Source organism: Cynara cardunculus (genome assembly GCF_001531365.2).
Source record: "Cynara cardunculus var. scolymus isolate 2C chromosome LG 9, CcrdV1, whole genome shotgun sequence".
Taxonomy (NCBI): Eukaryota; Viridiplantae; Streptophyta; class Magnoliopsida; order Asterales; family Asteraceae; genus Cynara; species Cynara cardunculus.
The window spans coordinates 18180301-18186300 of NC_037536.1; positions in this window are offsets into that span (position 1 = coordinate 18180301).

Here is a 6000-nt window from a genome sequence, read left to right on the forward strand (position 1 = left end):
CGATTAATTGTTTGCATGATCGAATCATTCAACAAATCGCTAGATGACTAACTATCAATCGATTTTTTCTTCGAGATCGTTTGAATTTGTTGCAGAGAATTCAATCGTTCAAGGTTGGGAAAACGGTTTCTTGGCGAGCTCATTAGGCTAGCTATACTTGAGCAGACGCTTACAGTTGGCCCGCGAATTTTGAAGCGATCAAATGACGAAAATGTCCCCCTTCTTTCTGCTATCTTCTTTTTAGAAGATGAACACGTGTCAATTAATTGCAAAAATAAAAGGGAAAAGTCTAAAAAAATTCAATGGATTTTATTATTTGGAATGATTAAGTTTTTGGACAATTTTTTGGAACAAATAAGTTATTGGACATTTTAAAACATGTTAAACAACTTCTTGGACTTTTTAAAACATGTTATATACATTCTTATGACCTATAAAACTAAGAGAAAAGTCTAAAAAAACCAATGAATTTTAGTGTTTTGAATGATTAAGTCCTTGGACAATTTTTTAGAACAAATAAGTCCTTAAACGTTCCAAAACCTGTTACACAACTTCTTAGACTTTCTAAAACATGTTATATACATTCTTATGACCTATAAAACTAATTAACGTAGTAAAATAACGGAAAAAGAATGAAAAAAAAAATCATTGAACATTCATATTTTGAGCGATAAAGTCCTTAAACATTTTTGAACCAAAAAAGTACTTACATTATATAAAATAAAACAAATATACCAAAAAATACTTACATTTAAAAAAATTATTGATAAAATTTATTTTAATTAAAAATAAAAGATATTATGTCAGTGATTTTCCAAATTAAAAAAAAATAAAAAGAGATTTAAAAAGGATTACTGGTTATATTCATTTTTAATTAAAAATAAAATATATTTCATATATGATTTTTTCAAATTAAAAAAAAGTTTAAAATGATTACTGATGAAATTTGTTTTAATGAGAGAGAGAACATAACAGAGAGTGCTTCTCGGGGAGGAGCACGAATCTCCCTAGTGTTTAAAAATAAAAATATATTTTATTTTTAACAAAAAATAAAATAAATTTTACCAGTAATCTTTTTAAATCTCTTTTTTAATTTGAAAAATCACATACGTGATATATTTTATTTTTAATTAAAATAAATTTAATCAATAATTATTTTTTTTAGTTTGAAAAATCACTGACAAAATATTAATTTTAATTAAAATAAATTTTATCAAAAATCTTTTTTAAATGTAATTTTTTTTGTAAATGTAAGTATTTTTTATTATATCTGTTTGATTTTATAAATCTAAATATTTTTTTGTTCAAAAAATGCTTAGGGACTTAATTGTTCAAAATATGAATGTTCATTATTTTTTTCGGATTTTTTCATTATTTTATCACATTAACCAGTTGTATAGGTAATAAGAATGTATGTAACAGGTTTTAGAAAGTCCAAGAAGTTATTTAATATGTTTTGGAATGTCCAATGATTTATTTGTTCCAAAAAATTGTCCAAGGACTTAATCATTCCAAACACTAAAGTCCATTGGGTTTTTTTAGACTTTTCCCTTAAATTAATTATTTAAAAGTTCTCGTTTTTTTTTGTAATTTGTTTAATNTAAAATAAATTTAATCAGTAATTAATTTTTTTTAGTTTGAAAAATCACTGACAATATATTAATTTTAATTAAAATAAATTTTATCAAAAATCTTTTTTATATGTAATTTTTTTTTGTAAATGTAAGTATTTTTTTATTATATTTGTTTGATTTTATAAATCTAAATATTTTTTTGTTCAAAAAATGTTTAGGGACTTTGTTCAAAATATGAATGTTCATTATTTTTTTCGGATTTTTTTCATTATTTTATCACATTAACCAGTTGTATGGGTAATAAGGATGTATCTAACATGTTTTAGAAAGTCCAATGAGTTATTTAATATGTTTTGGAATGTCCAAGGATTTATTTGTTCGAAAAAATTGTCCAAGGACTTAATCATTCCAAACACTAAAGTCCATTGAGTTTTTTTAGACTTTTCCCAAAATAAAAACCAAATTTAGAAGAAAATCGACCAACTAAATATTTTGGAAAAACCCGTTTACTTTTGATTACATTGAAATAGAGATGGTTAAATGGGTCCGGCCCGGCTCGTAACCGTCGAATGATCGGAACCGGGATCGGAGAGGGACTGGTATGGACCGGTTGTGGACCGCCGGTTATGGATTTTAACGTTTTCTAGGACCGAGACCGGTTAAGACCGGAACCGGTTATAGGACCGGCCCGGCCCGGTCAACAAAAGTCAACGTGTATATATATATAACAAGACGTATTTATAAAATTAAACGTATATATATACATATATATATAAGAAAACATATTTTTAAACGTATTTATATAAAACATATTAAAAATAACATATTACAAACATATTAAGAACATATTAAAAATTTATTAATAAACAAAAATTTAAAAAAAAAAAAAATTTGGCCGGGACCGGTTATGGAACCGGAACCGGGACCGGATTCCTTAACCGGTTACCGGTAAGCTTGACCGGTTACAAGGTATTTCACCGGGACCGGTTATGGCAAGACCGGTTACCGCCGGTTTTTGTCTTGATTAGGACCAGTAGGAACCGGTTAAGGACCGGCCCGGGACTGGATTTTAGCTATCTCTACGTTGAAATAATAATCTATTTTTATAAATTTTTTATTATAATATTATATTTTCAGTTTTTATTATTATAGTAATGTATGTTTAAAATATTTTTTATTAGAACATCGTACTTTCAAAAATTATCTGTTATATTGGATAACCTTTTAAATTAAATTTATCCATTATAACATGTTTCTTTGTCAACTCATTATCTGCGTAGGTTGTCCACATGTAAGATAGTGTTGACATGACATTTTTTTTATTTCTAAATTACTTTATTATAACATCATCAATTTCTATTACAGTATTGTACTTTTAATTTTAATATTTTTATCATTTAAACATTGTAAATTTAATCAAATACGTTTACTAAAAATTATAATATCCGAAATTAAACATGTTTATAAAAGATCACTATTTCACGAATAAAAGTATTTATAAAAATTATAATATCATAAATTAAACATGTGTACAATTCAGACATCACTTTTTTATGAATATTTTTATTCGTGAAATAGTGATCTTTTTGTGAACATGTTTAATTTTTGATATTATAATTTTCAGTAAACGTATTTGATTAAATTTACAATGTTTAAATGATAAAAATATAAAAATTGAAAGTACAATATTGTATTGTAATAGAAATTGGTGATTTATAATAAAGTAATTTTGAAAATAAAATGTTATAATAAGAAATGTGATGTCAACACCATCGTACACATGGACATCATACGTAGACAATGAGGTGGCAAACAAATTTGGTATAATGGACATAGTTAATTTAAAAGGTTACCCTATGCTATAACGGATAAATGTTTGAAATTACGATGACCTAATATAAAATATTTTAAAAGTACATTTTTGTAATAAGAAAAATTGAAAGTACAATACTATAATAAATAAATTTTATAAATATAAGTTGCTATTTCGTACATTTTACCCTTCCATTTTTTATTTATAAATCAAAACATCCAAGATCAAGTAATATGCGGTTTAAATGGTTTTAAATTAAATTACAATTCGTTTTATAAATTGTGAAAGTTTTTGTTTAGAAGAGTTTTTATAGATAAAGGGAACGTGTTCTTTAATTTTGAGGGGATAGACTTGGAAGAAACTTGACTTTCTGCTTAAAACTCCTCTAAAAGTTGGTTGAATGAGTCACTTGTATATCTTTAAGTCACTCCTGAAGAGTCGGTGTAGTTCATCGAATAAGTTGTGAATCTTATTAAGCTTGTTAAGTTGCTAAACAAAATACCCTAAATGTCTATTTTAATACTTAAGAAATATATTTTTTATGAATACAATAGTTTTTGTGAACTATTTCGAAAGTCAATAAGCACCCTATGCTGTTTGATTTGCGGAATCTTATAGTATTTGGTGAGAAAATCTTGGTTTGATTTAAAGGAAAGTTTGAAATTGAAATCCCCGTTAATGACATTCCACAAACATGGAATTCAAAAACCCCATGAAGGTAGCTGGTATTTCATAGGATTTTGTAATATTTGTTTGTAGTTATATTTTAAAATAGGTAAAAACGCTTGTGTTTGTAACGACCACTTAATAAAAAAATTAATTTTTTTTATAATTTGTTTTTATAAATTATTTATAAAGAATGAAATTCAATTCCACTTTAAATCTTATAAGCCAAATATTCACTTTTTCTAATTCCAGATCATTTCACAAAATCCAAGTTCTAAAAAACATTCCGTCAATCCAAACCGATCCTAAGATATTTTGACTAATTAGAAGCCGATCCCTCTATATGCATATTTGACTAAAAAAAAAATACATTTTATAAAATGTTAGCTGTCTACTCCAATTTTGATTGGGTAACTTAAAAATGATATCTAATACATTATTTATCCAATAACTTATAAATGTTACCTATTAATTAAAGCTGATTTCCTGGTGTTGATATTTTCATTTTCCATTATTTTTTAAGTAACCGTAAAGTTTGTGATATTTTTAATCAATTACTTATACTATTACATATTTTAGAATTATTTTCAAAAAAAAAATTATAACATATGGTTTTTTTTTCACTTAATTGGTATTTAAAAAAAACACGAGTTAAATTTAGATTTTATTCAGTATTTACAAGTGATTACGATAAAGAGATGTTTAAATATTTACTACATCGTATTTTAAACAACAAAGAAAAAATATGCCATTCAACTCAAGAACAGAAACAAAGGTCTGATTCATTTAGTTTGTCTTAATTGTTAGGGGTGGTTTACTTAAATACTTATCCGGTAAGCGCTTATCGTTAGAAATCAACACTATAATTTATTTTTTAGCTAAGATTGTTTTTTTTTTTTATTATCAAAAATGGTATTGTGTGCAACAATATATATGGTAAGCGCTTACCCGAGTAAGAGTCGTCACCCTCACTTACCGGGTAAGACGCTGTATCTTTATCATCGCTCATACCAAGTAAGATTATTGGGCCTTGTCATATTCATCTGGTGAGAAAAATAGTCCAGTAAACATCTACCAGGTAAGCGTGCGTTTAGTAAACGACCACTTAGTCTCGTTTTTAATTATTTAAAATTATATGGAAAGAATTGGTTTGTTTTTGTAATCTCTAAAATCTGTCAAATCAATGTAGCCGAAGAATGGGCCTTCTATTGGCTTGGGCTTTCTAATAATGGCAGGCAGGCATGTCCATGAAGAATGACTCATGCGTTGGCCGGCTTCTATTTTCATTAGAGATGGCAAAATGGGTTTGGTTCGGAACAGCGGAGAACCGGGATTGGGACCGACTCGATTTTTCAAAAAAAATAGCCATTTTATAGTCGTTGCCTAACGTTTATATAACTTTTTTTTTTCTTTTCATTTTTGACTATTGTTTAGTCTCATTTACCCTTTATACACTTTAAGTCATATGGTGTATGGGGGAAAATACCAACTCACAAACGCAAAAAAACTTTTACAATTCTTGCTATAATTCATAATTTCGATTTTCGGCTCATATTCAATTTCGGTTTTTAACAACTCTTATTTCTCATCTCTTTATCTCTTTCTTTTTAAGTATATTTGATTGACTCAGTTACATATTTTTAAGTACTAGAAGCGTACTCGCGCAATGCAGCGAGATACATCGTGATTTTAATATTTTATTTTTTTCTTTATCTCAGTCGATGTTATAATATGGCTTTATGTGATTTTGAGAAAGCGATGATGTTTTTATTTTTGAATAAAATATATGTTTGAAGATATCATAGMAATTTGACAAAAATATATCGATATTAGTATCATATTAACTATTTGAAATTCCTCATTTTTTTGTATAATTTTTTAATTTAATTTTTTTATAATTTAATTTATGTACAATAACGAAGTAATTTATATTTGGTTTAATAATAT